At 40.6% G+C, this 16,443-nt stretch overlaps 1 protein-coding gene across 1 annotated transcript in view; it reads left to right on the top strand.

Annotated features, from left to right (window-relative positions):
* Positions 1-959: 959 nt before the first annotated feature.
* The window catches only part of ZHX3 (zinc fingers and homeoboxes 3), a 29,438-nt gene continuing 13,954 nt past the window's right edge, over positions 960-16,443 (top strand). The window contains exon 1 of the mRNA XM_063145553.1: positions 960-1,067. The gene's annotated coding sequence lies outside the window, so the exon portion shown is untranslated. The remainder of the gene's footprint in view (positions 1,068-16,443) is intronic.

The raw sequence follows: 16,443 nt of genomic DNA, 5'->3' as shown, positions 1-16,443 counted from the left end.
GCTCAACATCTAAGGTCCTCCTCCGAGTGCCTACTCCAAGGGAAGCTCGGAGGATGGCAACAAGGGAGAGGGCCTTTTCAGTGGTGGCCCCCCGACTGTGGAATGATCTCCCCGATGAGGCTCGCCTGGCGCCAACATTGTTATCTTTTCGGCGCCAGGTCAAGACTTTTCTCTTCTCCCAGGCATTTTTAACAGCTTTTTAACAGCTTTTTAACAGCTTTTTAACAGCATTTAACAACGTTAAGTTTGTTTTTAATGGACCCCACAATTGTTGTTTTTAAATGGATACTGTTGTTTTTATACTGTTTTTATGTGTGTGTGTGTGTGTGTGTGTTTTTAAATTGTATACTTTTAATGTTTACTATTTTAAAATGTTGTAAACCGCCCAGAGAGCTTCGGCTGTGGGGCGGTATATAAATGTAATTAAATAAATAAATAAATAAATTAACCACAAAATGGTTAATGGAATGCATTGCATTCTTTTAACCATTTTGTGGTTGAACAGCATGGTTTAGTGTGTTGTCTGAACGGGGCCATTGATCAGCTAATATCTTTTATATTTCAAGTTGGAAAACTTTGTTAGGACACTTCTTCAAGCTGTATGTTATACTAAATAACAATAGCAAAGAAGGGGTTTTTTTGGCGTGGGGTGGGGGGAGTGGTAGCAAAGCCCCAGTGTGAGTCATTGTGTACTTTTGGAAATATAGAAAATGTGACCTGAAGTGTTGGAGTCCCTGGAGGGGACAATATAGTTTTCCTAAAGAAGCAATTGGTTTGCCTCAAAGTATGTTGTGGATGAATATTACAAGGGGCAGCAGGAGTAGTAGCTTCAAGGATGTGCTTCATTTCAAATGCAAATCTTGACATTTCGGTTCCCTTTACAATAAAAGTGAAAAAGTTGGAGCTTCCTTTTGAATCTATGGTAGTAAATTTCTAAACAATCACATTATTATTTCCAGGGCTGAATCTGAATTCCAGCTGTCAAGATGAGAGGGATCCCATCATGCCTAAAAGGAAAGAGGTCGAGTTGGGAAATTATACACTAAGGAAACATTGAAGTTTCCCAGGTATGTATTGGCCTTTGTATTGATGGCTTTTTATTTAACTCTTCTCTTTCATATATAAACCATCACCATAAAATAGTAATATAAACCTTATATACACTACATGTAAATAACACACTGCAGAAAGTAAACATTTATTATATATATTGATATGTTGTTAGGTTTTTTTGGCTACATTTCAATATAAAATTAGAGAATCTTCAGCTATTTTCCTTTCCTTGCATCCAAAGCTAAACCTTCCTTAACTGGCTGAAGATGTAAGCTGTGCTCTCCTTGTCCCCCTAGCTGCTGCTACCCACCTCCAGGGAAGAAGTAACTGGAATCACCACTGGAAGTTCCACCTGTTTTCCCCTTCCTCTTATTTTGTATATGCAAACTATGCAAATTAAGTTGTTTACTGCTCATTTATGCAAATTAGCTATGATTCTCTTGTTTACAATATCTTTCCAAGATGCCACCTGCATTGCTGAAGACATTGGTTCCCCTCTCCTCATCCGAATTAAAAATTTCCCTAAAAAATAATAATCCTATGCTGGAATGAGGTACTGCTTTCCAAATAGGTAGTCATGGTTGAGAGGTTAATATCTCTACCTTGCTGCAGGGAGGAGTTTGTCTGTACCCCAGTGAGAGCATGCACTTTTTAAAAAAATAAAAACTAGGCCATAGTTCAGTGGGTAGAGACCATGCTGTACATACTGAAATTCCAAGGTTCAGTCCCTGGCATCTCCAGTGAAAGGTGCCCTTTCTGAAACTTTGGAGAGTGACTGCCAGTAGTTACATGCCCCAATCTTCTAACTTGGTAGAAGGCAGCTTCCTCAGAAGAACCAAAGAAAGTGGCCACACTTGCTTGACTGCTGTTTAGTGGTTTCCGTGTTCTGTGAGTTAAACAACTGCACCCAAACCTCACTCTGTCAGTAATAAAGCTAAAAACTATTATTATTCTAGGAAAAACCTGCTGGTATTCCATCCTTGGTCTGAAACACTAATTATGTACCATGGTGCTGTGGTTATTGTCCTGGACTGAAGGATGTTTCTGTAATGGCAACTGTGTTGCTTTGTCATCACCCATGGCCATTCAAGGCTTTTGGGGAATCCTCTGACCTGCTGTCCCTGGTATTTATAGGCAACCAGTTCTAGTTGACTTCAACTGTGTGCTCTACCCACACCTATGTAGTATGTTAAACTGAGTGCAGAACCCAACGTGGAGATGCTGGTGGACATCAGAAGTACTTTAGAAAGCTGTTGTTGTTGTGGAGAGGGAGAGCAGTAAGGCAAGAGGTGGAGCATTCAGTAGCTGTTCAGAGAGCTCACTTCTTAGCTACTCTTTTGCAATGGGGACTTATATCCACAAATTGTGGAACATTTTGCTGCTTAAAGACATGCAAAGGTGTCTTCAAATATAACTGTCTGTGAAACAGCCCCAAAATGGACCCAAAGTGAAAGACAACAAATCTTGTGAGATTTGAAGTGAGTCAGCCTGCTCTTGTCTCTTTGCAGCAGACCTGTCTAACACATCTTGGTGGCTGTGTTCCTGTTCTTGTTGTCTCCTGGGAAGGGAGAACCTTGCTTAAGCTGCAAGTGCCTACTCTCTGGGTTCCTTTGCTAGGGAAGCTATCTTACAGGCTTTTGTGCTGTCCACTGTGTGGAAACTAGGCAGAGGGTTTGGTGAAGTCCCATCTATGGAGTGTCCTCTCCATTGAAACTCAATTGGTGCCAACTCTTGGCAGCAGGTTAAAATTTGCTTATGTGCCCAGGTAATTTAAAGTGTTATGCTGGCTTATGTTTAGTTTCTCTGCTGAAACTAAACACAGTGTCATGTTTCTGATTTGTTTTTTGTTTTTGTCATTTTGTTATTTAATGTTTATGGTATTTCTTCCAAGCTTATTTTGGTTTCCCTACTTTTTGTGTACTGCCCTAATATCTTAGGATGAAAGAAGGGTTAAAATACTATAAATAAATAAATAAATGAAATTTAGTGACCTCAAATTACACTTCATTCTCATTTAGATTATTTGGAGTCAGATTTAAAACAGAAATTTCTGCAGTGAGCAATTAAATTTACTTGCAAAAGCTGCATTTTTGTATCCCATAAGAAAATAAGTTTCACACTAAGTGAACGAGGGCCTCATAATTTGATAGTGAGCAAGCCAAATAAATGAACCACGTTCGTGGAGTCTAGAGTTGTTTTTAATGTTAATTTCAAAATTTAGTTGAGATCAAATTTGTTTTTTGACCAACAACTAGCCTTTACAACCCACTTCAAAGTTTCTTTATCCCGCCTACCCCTAAAGCACACCTACTTTTGCATTTAGATATCATAATTCCATATAGCCTTGTCATACTACATCTCCTAAATACTACATATTTTAGAAATTGGAAGTTTTGTAAAAATACAAATTTGCAAATATGCATGATTTCAGGTCTGAAATAAGGTTTTGTTGTTTTTGTTTTGTTACCCAGAGGATAAAGTTAGCAGGTAAATTCAAACATTTGGTGCACATTCAACTCACAAATTCGCATTACTTTTATGAGCTGAATCATAGTGGGGTAAAAAAATCTAAAAAAAAAAACTTTTAAAAAAGATACATCCATTAAGAAAATAGATACTTTACATGTCCAACCTGATAAATTTCCTTTATTAAAAAAGACACCTTTGCAGGGAAGCCATCCACATAACACATTTTCAGGGAATGTTTTAGTCTAGGTACGTAAAGCCAAACTGCTTAAGTTCACTCATTTACATGGAGTGTCATTTCCTGCATAAGTAGTTCTTTGACTTGGTGTGTCTCCCTCCCTTCTGGCACCTAGAATGATGCCATATCAATGTCCGAGGTGCCAGGACATTGTAGTTCTCTAGGGTGTTGACTTGGCATTACGTGCTTTGGATACTATATGTCCCAGAGCTCTTTGCAGCTCATCACCTATCACTATTACAGACTCTGTAGCACATGTCCTTTGCCTAAAGCTTTAACCTTGCTTGCAGCTTTAGTATAGTTTATAGAACTGAGTTTACACTGGTACAATAACCCTGGTTGATTTCATTTGGGGTTTTGATAAACATACTTCTTGTTGTACATGTTGAAAACTGAGTGCATTTGTTGTAAAATTGGTGTGACGTGTGGTTTCCTTGTTGCTGATAACCACAGAGAATAGCTCAGGTGGGAGATAAAAGCACAGCAGTGGTAAAGAATCTCCTGACCCTACAGGAAAACACAACCAATCTCTTCAAAACCTTTTGGTCCCTTAAATTTCTCCAGCACATCCCAACCCCAGAAAGAAGTGAGTTTGGTTGTCACTGGAAGGAAGTTACCTTTCCTACACCACACTAGTCTTCCAAGAAAGACCTTTAAGGCCTACAGGTGGCAGTTTACTTGTTCGGATTTGTTCATGATTCTGAAAAGAAATTGGAGTCTTTATGCTTTGCCCACCACTCATTTCCTTTGGTGTCTATGACACATAGAGGAGCTGTTACCCGTTGTCTGACTTAACCTCTTCTGACCTTTTGTATCTTGGCACTAGAAATGCACTGGGTCTTTGGCAGAATGCTGTCAGAAGTGGAAGTGGGAATCTTTTGTTTAAAATACTGCCAGCTCCTGCCTGAATGTAGAACAGTTTGTTCTGTTAAAAGAATGAGCCAGTTCAGTGAGCAGAAGAACATAGAGCAGTAAACCAGAATTTTCAGAAAGCTGCAAAACAAAAACAAAAACCAACCCACCCACCCCAAATTTTTTAAAAATCACCCAAAATGATTTGTCTATGTTAAAGCTGTCTTGAAACAAGACTCTAAGGAAGGTGGGAAGAAAAATAATCTGCATTTTCTAACCAGAGACATTTTTCACATTGATTTGACACAACGGCAGAAGGATTTTTCTCTCTCTTAGAGTGGCATGTAGGACATCAGAAAAAAGTTGTGTGTTCATCCAGAAGAAGCAGGGGCTCCTGTTGCCCTGTCCTGTCCTTCATTGCAACATTTTGCAGAGGGCATTCAAAGCTTCATAACTTGGGGTGCACCAAGCTTCTGTCTCACACCTCTATGGTCCAATATATACAAAGCATGCAATTCATGAATGCCCACCAATAATTTGTATGCTTCATTTGCACTTTAAAAGTGACTAATTTCCATGGATGTGGTGGATTCCATGATTTGACAATGAACATCCTCATTGCCTCTTGGGACATTTCTGGCATCAAGACTCCAAAGAAGGGAGGTTTTTAAGATGGGTCTTAAAGATGGGTGTGCATTTTTCCTAAGCTTCTAAATTTGCTAAGCTTCTTATCTATAGCATTTGCTTACTAAGGGGTATGCTTGCCACAGAAAGAGGTTAGTTGTCATTCAACTTGCATTCAAGATTTTTCTCTCAATTAACCAGTGCTTTAAAAAACAGTGGTAATAGTACATGTCAATCACCTAGAATTTAGTCATTGTTTATCTTGAATGTTATAAATCCCTTGATGGCGAAAAAGCATTACCAACATTTCTTTTTAACACAAGAGATAGAGAGCACATGTCTGTAAGCTTCAGGGCTAAACTAAATGTTCTGGATTCCAATGGAGACATTTTTCCTTTTTTAAAAAACTCTCTCCCCAGTAGGGGGAGGAGTGGACTTTCATGCTGAAAACAGATTGGGAGGAGGGAGCTTAAATCCCCTCTTCCAAATTGCCACTATTAAGATCAGAATCAGGCCCAGGTGCATAAGTCAATCATGCATAGAAAAACATTTTGTTCATCCCTCAGAGGTGTGTGTCATCCCATTTTACCAAGCCTGTGTCTGGATATAGCTTGGGAGGGTTGATTACTGAAGAAAAGGACAATAGCAAATGGTATGACATTTTAACAATCAGTGGTTAAGCCTTGGGCTAAATATTGGGAGGAGGGAGAGAAGGCTGGCTCCATTCACTAGTTTGGGGAGGAAGTGCCATAAAGCAATGCTCCAGTGTAAACCAGAGATTTCTGGATACAAACAAACCCCATAATCACTGGTTCATATGTAACCTAAGCTATGGTGTGTTTTCTTGTTATTGTGTCTGCAAAACAATACATGGTTTGTTCACTGGTTACAAACCATAGATAAATTCATGTTTTGTTGTTGGCTTGTGAAGTCTGACTTGTTTAAACCATGATTTGTTTAAATTATGGATTGTCATGAATTCTGAATTCAGGATGATGGGTTGTCCCTAAGCTTGTTTACACTGCTTCCTGCCTGGAAACAAAGGCATCCAGTTGCTTTGAAGGAGATGAAATGTAATATGCTTGTGATGACTGTAAGTGGTTAAGTAGATCAGTGAAATGAAGCTGATAACTTCCCACGTCTAAAACCGGGAGTTTTAGAGGTTGGAATAGGGCACTACTGGATATTACACCTGCTTCAGGAGATAGGGAACTGATAATTGTTCAGCACCCTGTTTGTATTTTTAATAATAGCAATGAATTTAGGTTCTGAAATCTTATTTGAGTAGGACTTGTTCATTCCAACTGGGACACACAGCCAATAGTCTGTAGGTTAGATTTCCCTGACGACCTATTTGTATACTCCTAATCAAGTTCTGTTATAGCTGACGCTTGCACTGACATAGTTGCATGCTCATCTGAAGTCTGAGACGGGGATAACTTATTTATTTATGTATTACAATTAATATATCCTTTCTTTCAGGATACAAATCCTTCCAAAGTGGCTTACATGCCAAATCAAATCACATTCATAAAACCACAAACCTAACATGTCATCACGACCCTTCCTACAGTTCAGTTAACCCTGGCAAGTAGAAACAGGTTGTCATGTTCTCTCCACCCAAGTCCCTTGTATTGTTCTGACCATCAGTGTTAAGACACAGGGCTTCTTTAGGTTAAGGGGAAAATGCGTTTGCGTATTGGCATTTTGCTTCCTGCTTCTCTTCTGTAATTGCAATGAGCTAAATTACACAGGAGGAGAGGGCAGACCACATGGTCTGTAATTGAAAACTTCCCTGCTCAAATACTTGAATGGAATGACACCCTCTAGTGGGTGTTTTGCAGCACAACTTTGGCTGCATACAGTAGGAAATCCTGAGATATTTCAGAAGAATCGGGATATTCAAGGATTTTTAAAAAACAGAATAACTTGGGGAAAGAGCGGGAGATGTGCAGGATGCTCAAGACATCATCAAAATGTAATAAATAATAATAATCAAAATGATCGGGAAATTACCATGAGTGGCCAGTCACGAGCGTGCTATAAATCGCTTGTTTAAAGAAGCCCACTTTCCACACAAATGGAAAGAAATCATGAAATATAACAGGAATTTTACTACTTTCAAATTGTATTCTAGAAAGAGATGATTTTGCTTTAGAAACTGGCTCAAAAACAAACATGTTTGCAAGAGTAAATAGAGGTGAGTGGTCTGGCCCAGTCTTGCTAAGCTTCAGAAGTACAAAATACATCCCTGAACAGTTCTGTGAAATCGATCCAGACAGAAATCACTTTGTTTTGCTCCTGTCTGGAAAATGAATATTGTTATTCACTCCACTGGTCTTTGCCTGTAAACCATCCAAGCATTTTGAAAGCTGGGCAACATCTATACAAAGCACAATTGAATGATGAGCATAAGAGAGTCATTGTTGACAGCAATGCAAACTCTGTAGTGCTGTTTTACAGCTTGAAATTACTATAGCTTCAGTGTTTGTATAATGCTAAATAAGATGTAAACACTGGTTTTGCCTTATTTTAATGGCTCGTTTGTTTGTTTTGGGTTGCCCCCCTGATTTTAATACGAGTTACATAGTACTTTTCTTAAGTGTTCAAATCCGTTTCCACATATTATTTTATAAATCATTAAAAGTAGTTCTGTAGACAGCCTTCTCCAGTCTAGCACCCTATAGATGTAAATTATGCCAGTTTTACTAACCCCATATTACAGACAAACTGACCCTGTTCAGATGATATGCTAAGCCATGGTGGTTAAGCTTGTTGAGCTAAACATGATGGCTTAGCATGTTGTGTGAACCATTCCTAACCATGGTGGCTACATAACCACGGTTTAAACATGCTCACTAACCATTTGCTGCAAAAGGGTTAGCAGACTAACCATAGCTTAGTGTGTTGTCTGAACAAGCCCAATATAGCTTAAGGAAGCCAAAGTCATTTGGTGAGTTTCTGGCAGAGATGAGGGGACTTGACAACTCATTCATGTTATTGTACACACTACCTCCCAGTTTTCATCTTAAGACTGTAATCAAATGCAGGGCATGGCTGTAATATCATTATGGCTTAGCATGTTGTGTGAACCATTCCTAACCATGGTGGCTACATAACCACAATTTAAGCATGCTCCCTAACCATTTTCTGCAAAAGGGTTAGCGGCCTAACCATGGCTTAGTGTCAGGCCCTATGTTATGTAGCCCATCCTGATTGGTTGTTTACATATGGCATTTCTACATAATGTTTACTCACCATTGCCAATCCATTCAGTATGAAGGAGAGAGACAAATGGCCCACTGAGTCCTCTTTGTGGAGCCAGAGCCAGAGCCATTGCAATGAAGATAGAAGATACAAGGCAGTTAGCTGTGTTGCTGGTGTTAAGGGTGCTTATACAGCAAACTCTGTGCGTATGCAGAAATGCCATAATTTAGATGTGGACTGTACATGCTCCAAAGTTCATAATCTATTCTGAAAGTAATAATGAATTTGTAAGGCAGCAATCCAAGCTTGTTACGAAGCTGAGCATTATGAATGGCCAAGTTTCAACCAACAAGCTGCTCATTTACGAAATTCAGCAGTATCACTAGTTAGTACACTACTCTTCATTTGATACGAGTCTTAACGTTTTGGTGTCACTCTTAAATATGTGCTCCCTGTTGGTGATGGCTGAAAATAAATCCTGGATCTTGAATCCAGCTCACTGCTAAAGTTCCATTACCACGGGGGTTGCCCATCTCTTAGTTTGCAGACATGACTAGGCTATTCCTCTTCTTGTAGTGCTTACTTTTGTCATATGTAGGCGCAATAAGACAAAACTGTTAGATGGACAAAATGAGAAAGTAAAAGATAAAGGATAACTTATTTCAAAAAATAAAGTAGTCTTTCTAACCTCACAAGGTGCTATATAGAACCTTACACAATGTTTCTGGCAAATAATTGGCCAGTTCTGTTAGGTGAATAAATTTGCTCATTTTGTTTCCCAGTTCTCTGCTGTCTAATTTCTGGGCTCTTCAAATCAGAGGCCTCCTGGCCTTCTGATAGAAGATAATTATTTTTTAAATAAGGAAGAAGATACCTCTGTAGGTGTTTCTGAACACTAGGATAGGCCTTAGGTTGCCCCACAGCATATCATTCCCCCCACCCCTGCTTTGGTCTGGAACAAGATTAAGGGTTCAATTCTTCATCTCCTGATCACCCAGACAGAACATGTTCGCTCTGTGGATGAGAGGTAAATTAAGCTGGCTCGTGGAATGACTTCACAAAGGCTTGGCAAGGGCTGATTATCAATGCAAAGCAAATGTGAATGACTTGCTTGCTGGAAGCAGAATTTGAAGCATCTCCAGCTGTTTGGATGCGAGTATGTGAGTTCTCAGGCATAGGCATGTCTGTCTTGTCTTACCCTTGACGAGCCCGAGAAATAATCCATGGTTTCTACTTGAGTTATTTCTCTGGCTTGTCATGGGAGGGCATGTTAACCAGGTTTATCTACGGGCCGATCTACACCAAGCAGGATATAACACTTTTTAAATGGTATGAAAACTGTATATGTAATGTGTCCTGGGCCTGAACAGTTGTCATAACCATTATAAACCATTATAAGCAGTAGTGTAGATTCTGCCCAGTTCTGTTTGCAACATCTGGCCTGTAACATCTGCCTTGTTCCTGATTATCCAGATATTTGATTTAAAAAAAATCTAGGTTATTGTTGCATGCAAACTGGCCCAATGCCCCTTCATTGGAGTGGTGAGAGGAGCCCCCACCCCCAGCCTTGTTGGCAGTGCCTGGAGCCAAACCTGAAAAATAGTTACGATCACTGCCTTAAACTATGCTGCTGAAATGACGAGAGCTGGCAGGTGGTGGGGTGACCAAGAGCACAATTTCATGTGGAAGGATGGAATTCAGTTCTGGTACTCAAAGCAAACTCCTAGACTTAGAATTCTTCCATTCTAACTGACTGTCTTCTGCATCTGCCTCTTATTGGTGGATCTTGGGATTCTATTTTTTAAAAAACGAAAAGAAAAGAACCCACAACCCAGCCCTGATTTAGGCAAGAAGCTAAGGCCATCTGTTTCTTGAAATTTTAGTTAAGAACATGGCTGGTATGACCTAAAACGATTCCCTAGTTTAATTTATTATTATTTTTTTTTGCTGTTCCCCCCCCACACCTTGTTTTATTCTGTGAATATTTTTGGTCCGTGTGTCTTTTTTTTAATCATAAAGTGCCTTGTACATTTTCATAAATGCAATAAATATCTACTCTTGGTTACACTGTGACTAATTTGCAGACAAATAATGCCAAGTGGAGTGTGTATGTGTGCGTGTCCCCACACTTTCTTTAATTAGATGTTGTTCGTAAGTTGTGCTTTGTCATAGTTTGTTGAAATGTTAAGAGCAAGAGGAATTGCTCATCCAAGATGTGTGTGTGTGTGTGTGTATTTTTGTGTGTGTGACAGCAAAGGTAATTAACTTAAATTGCATTAAAACAGGTAAAGTAGCTTCCTTGCCTCTCCTGTGGCTGGATGATGCTGATCTACTCCCACCTCTGGGAAAATCCCCCACATGGTCCAAACAGGAGTAATCTGTGCAACGGAGCTAGCCAAGCCCAGGTCATACTGGGAGCTTCAGAGAACCTTCCCTTGCTTCCAAACAGCCTCTGTGCCAATCTTTTATTTGTGTGTGTGTGTTTTAGGATGCTTTTAGGATGTTTTAACAATGTATATTATGTTTTAACCATGTATTTTATATTTGCTGCTGTTCCCCGCCTCGATCAGAATGAGAGGTGGATAAGAACATCATCTCATCATCATCATCATCATCATTATATTAGCCCCAGCCCTATATATTTTGAAGCCTTAGGTGTTTAGTGCCCAAGGCTGGCATCTGAGGCAGAAAATTCCACAAGTGCCTTTCCCAGGGAGTAAAAATGCAATAATACTAAATCAAATAACCAACCATTTGCTACGTTTTCAGGTCATCCAACAATCTACTGCCTGAGGCAGCTGCCTCACTCTGTCTAATGGTAGGGCCGACCCCCTCATGACATACATTCTTCTATGTAGCTAGCATTGCAGTGAGAGTGCAATTAACTGGTTTCCCCCCATCACAGTGGTATAGGCAGACTGGTATTGAAAGCTTGTTAAAAGAAAACTATTGTGTGTTCAGTGATCTTAAGAATCCCCATATTCAGCTTTAGTGGCTAAGCAAGGGTCGGGGAGAAGGTTACACTTTTCATCTAATTGGGGACTTTGGCATTGGCCAGGCTGAATGTGTTGCATTACCAACCTAACCGTATTAATTCCATGAAAACAAGCTATATACATCTAGTCTAGCTGAAAAGGACAGGGATACTCAGCAGCGCATGCTTGAAACGTTACTATAATAATATATAGATTTGTCTTGCATTTACTTCATAGTTGTGTGCTCCTCAATGTGTGGTAGCTGCAGTGTGCTTAGGGGTCATCAAAATGACATGTCTATCTCACAGCTAATGCTATTTATGACCTCTGTGTCAGAAGCTAGATAAAAAGATGTATGCATATGTATACGTCTTACATGACCTTTAAAATCAGATTCATACTAAGTTGTGGAATCCAAGACCTATTCACAAATTATGAAAACACAGTATCACTTCCGTAACTCATTCCCATGCCTAAAGTATGTGTGAATATTAACATACTGTACATGAGTCTCAAATTGCTACCTTTGAGCTACTTGCTTCTGTTGTCATTAACAAAGCAATATACCTAGTGGCTCAGCTTGCATGACACAAGGGTGGTTAATAAACCATGGTAGCATATTAACCATCCCCACACATGCTAGCTCATTTCCCTAATGACCCTGGCTAGGAATGGTTTCTCATGTTGTTTGAACCTGGCAAGGGTGGCTTGTTGGAGTGGTTAATAAACCACCCAGAACCCATGACCTTTTAGGGTTGTGGGGTGGTTTGTTCACCCCAACAAGCTACACTCACCAGGTTTGACCAAAATGAGAAGCTGCTCTCTCTCTCTCTCTCTCTCTCTCTCTCTCTCTCTCTCTCTCTCTCTGGGTATGGGTATGGGTATAAAATTGGCAATTTGGTGCCCATGGGTGCCATAACCCACCATGGCTTAAATCAGCTATGGAGGGCTGCAGTGATCATACAAACCAGGTCACTGTGAATGACCCCAATTACTCCTGTGTCTCTAAGTAGCAGCATGAGCCCCCATTTTGTGGAAGTGGTTGAAACAGTGATGTTCGAGCTCACCCTGATTCTCTGGACACCACCTCACTGCTTGTCTCTGGTCCTTTGAACTGGTGTTTGTGATCATTGTTTATTTTGTGAGAGCAGGAAAACTGCAACATGGAATATGGAATTACCAAATTTGTGCAAATTTCCCACATAAGACTAAAGCGTGGGTGATTTAAAATGATTTTGGGGAAATGGTGCATTTTAAGAAAGTTGCGCATTTTGAGAAATTTGTATGATTTGAGAAAGTAGCATGTTTTTGATAAAGTTGTGCAGTTTTCAAGTTCCCATTTTGCAAGTGTGAATTGAAGTTCGGGGACATTTTCAGAAAAGATGCACTCCTTTTTGCTTTCATTTTTGGGATTGCAAATGTGATATTTTTGAGTGATTTGCAAACTGAAATGATATTCTCATACATCCTTAATGCTACCATGGGTTACCTCAAGGTATTTGAGTATGGGAGTCCCTGTCCAGCATATTTGGAAGGCCCAAGGTTGGGAGTAGACTAGCATGGGGGATGCGAGGTGTCTCATGGTGTTGGAACGAGTTTATTTTTTTGTGGGGGTGATGGTGCCAGGATAAATGTTGCCAGGACAAAATGTAAATCACTACTGGCAACTTAACTGATGACTATAATTTGTGGACTTTTGTAGCCTCTAGCAGAAATCTTTGATATTATTTAAAGATGACTTCTGGGTTTTGTGTGTATGTGTTTGTGGAACAGATGTAAATGTCCTATGCCCTCCCAATATATATAAAGTTCTTTTAAAAAGTCCAAATGGCTAACATTGCCTGAATATAACTGCCGAATCGATGCAAAGAGGCTATTGTATTTGCTAAATGAGAGGTGCCAACCATGTTGGAGTCATTTAGATAGATCCCAGCCCAATTTGGGAATGGGGTGGGGCGGGTTGAAACTTCCTGATCCCAATTAATTTTTGGTGAGATCTTCAAATTAAAAAGAGAGAGAGGGAGAGAGAGATGCAGAAGTTTGAAATACTACTGAGCAATTGTAACCCCCTTATTATAAGATAATTGCATGGAATAGGAAGTGGTGTGGGTGTGGGTGATTTTTACATATTTGTGTTTGTACTTTTTGGGAACTTTATGACCTCAAATGCCTCTGAGGGTTAGAAGTGGCATATTTGGGGGGAGGGGCTGTAGCTCATTGGTAGAATGCATGTTTTGAATGCAGAAGGGTGCAGGCTCAGTCCTTGGTACTGCCATGGAGCAAGGGATGGGGAAAGACCTCAGATAGAGACCTTGGAGAATAGCTGTCAGTCAAAAATAGACAGTAGATGGACCAACCATCTGACTTGACGTATGATAGCTTCATGCATTCATATTCAAATGAATCAATCCTACATTTTAAAAACCATCTTAGCCTGCTGTGCGATGAAACAAATAAAGTTGCTTTCAGGCTTGGTTCCTTTACAACTGTACAAGTACATACGCTCTGTCTGCCTGGTAATCAAAAACATCCTGTTAAGATTGGTCTTCTCGGAGTACACAGCAACTCAAGTTGCAGATCCACGTCTGCGCCAGGCTCCTGCGTGTGCTTATATAACTGTTCTTGTGGGGAAAGAAATGTACAAACAGTCCCTTTGATTGCATTTTGTCTGGGGTGTTGTCACTGTGCTTAAATTTAAGCTAACTTTACATGAGAGGGCCAAGCAAATATTAACTTTCTCTGGGAATAAGGTCAGACTGTTACGATATTGTAAATTAAACTGGGCTCTTTCCCCTCTTTCTTCTAGTGGCTTAACTGTGTCAAAACTGAGTTTTCCCCTGCAGTTGTAAATGACATACTCATTATTACTTTTAATTGTTGGGATCCAGCTTTCCTGGGAATGCTAACACACTTAACGAATACTTAGTCAAACAATAACTCTGGTTTAGCAAATACAGCGTTACGTCCATAATGTTCTTTAACTCTTGTACTGGTGGGGGGGGGCTTTAAATGCTACCCTAGCAATGTTGGGAGCTGCTTTTCCAGCACTCTGCTGAGAAAATGAGTGGCAATTAGATGGGGGAAGACCCGTATAGTTGGCCCTGATCTACACGATTGGGTCGTTTGGATTCATCTCCCATTCAAAAGATGTCAAGGAGGTAAGCCTGAGAGTGACCCTCCTTTGAAATCTGGGATAGCTGCTGCCAGACAAGGGCTGTTGAACTTCAGGCCTGTGGGTCAAATACAGACCATCTGGAGTACCAGTCCAACCCTCCATGGTTTTGTAGATGGCCACGCCCCCTTTCCATAGCCCCACCCCTTTCTCCCAGTCTCCAATAGTGTGGTGGTTTCCTGGTCTTTGCAGTTTTTTTCTCTATTCTAAAAGGTTGAAACGCCTCTCCTAAGGCTTAATTATTGGTAGTAAGACCTTTAAGCTAAAATATGCTGGCATATCGGCCCTACTCGATTTGCCTTCAGCCCTACCCACCACTTGGAATGTGTCTTCCAAGAGATTCTCTGAAATTGAATCCAGCCTTTGGGTTGAAAAAGGTTAGACTGTCCAGAAATAGACAACAGTGGGTCAGATGGGCCAGTGGTCTGATTCTGTATAAGGCAGCTTCATATATTTGTATGTGTCCCAGTTGCATGGGAGTTTCTCATGGAAAGGCAAGCTCCACCCTGGCTCATGTGAAGTGAAGAAGGAGCCTTTCAAAGCTGGAACAATACCCTACTCTCTTTGTGTGATAGTGTCAGGTATAGATCCATCCTTGTACCTAGTGGGTAGATTTATTAGGAAATGGTTTGACAATGCCAGATGTCTCTGCAAGCTTATCTGTGTCAGAAGTTCCCATGGGAGTAGCTTGTTCACTCCCTGTTCTCGGCCTTGAAGCTGCTGGTTCTCTGGGAACTTCAGAGTGTTTTGGAATAGGTGGGGGCCGCTCTTCAAAGTGAGTTGTAACATCCCACCCTCTTGGCACATAGGCATGGTTTACAGGTCAGAGGACCTGTCTGTCAAGTGGCTTTGAATAGGCCTTATATGCTGGTGCAAAGCTGAAAAAGCTTTGCTAGGTTTCATCTCTCGACGCAATGCCTGACCTCCCTCCTGCTTTGGATTCTATCTCTGCTTGGGACTTTAAAAGCACTCTGCACATGGCCTCTTTGCTATTTGGACTTTGGATATCTAAGAACTCTGCCATGAAAAGTATCGAGGCTTTTCATAGACTTGGACTTGCATATGCTGTGGATTCTGTGTCTGTGCCCAGACTTAGGTTGCAGGGAGTTTCCAGTCCTTAGCAGAAGGATGGGACTCCTGGGCCTGAGGCTTAACCTTTCCTGAAGTCGTGGTAACGGGGTCAGCTCAGTAGTGGTAGGCTGAGATTGATAAGTGCATGACAGATCTCTCTGCCCGGCTCTGGTGGCTCAGAGCAACCTTTCCTGTGACTTCATTTTAGGAGATGGGCCACGTCCCTTTGAGGTGCGAGCGTATGCAGCGTCTGGAGAAGCTCAAAGCGGTTACTGGCGTACCCTATTCACACACCCCTCTCCTAGTGTTTGTCTTAAAGTTCGTTTCAGAAAAAGGAGCCTAAAGCTTTCTAACCATCATTCAGCTTTAAGTGTGTTTTGGAGACTCTGTAACCATTAAGCTTGTCTGCCGTGTGATTTCCTCAATAAAAGAAGTCTCGCTGATGTGAATGTTTCGTGTCAGCTTGCCAGCACGTGTGAATGCCAGAGGGAACAAGCATGGACACAACAGATGGTAACACAAAGACTCACTCTTTACTGAGGTGGCTTTGTCCATCAAAAGGAATATTGCTAATTATCTTGTAGAAGGCCAATTGTAAAATTCTGGGATGCTCCCATTTGACTTCATTGAAACTCCTTTCCCTGTGATGGGAAAACCACATTGGGTCTTTTTGTTCTTAAGATGTATGCGTTGTACTAAAACAAGGCAAAATTCTCTTGACCTCCTTCCTGCAGTTATATCTAATGGTGCTCAATTATGTTCATGTAAACACAGCCTGGAAAAGA

This window comes from Elgaria multicarinata, chromosome 1, assembly GCF_023053635.1.
Source record: "Elgaria multicarinata webbii isolate HBS135686 ecotype San Diego chromosome 1, rElgMul1.1.pri, whole genome shotgun sequence".
NCBI classification, from domain to species: domain Eukaryota; kingdom Metazoa; phylum Chordata; class Lepidosauria; order Squamata; family Anguidae; genus Elgaria; species Elgaria multicarinata.
Note: the sequence above shows the minus strand (reverse complement) of the source record. Positions and strands in the feature narration are given on the sequence as shown.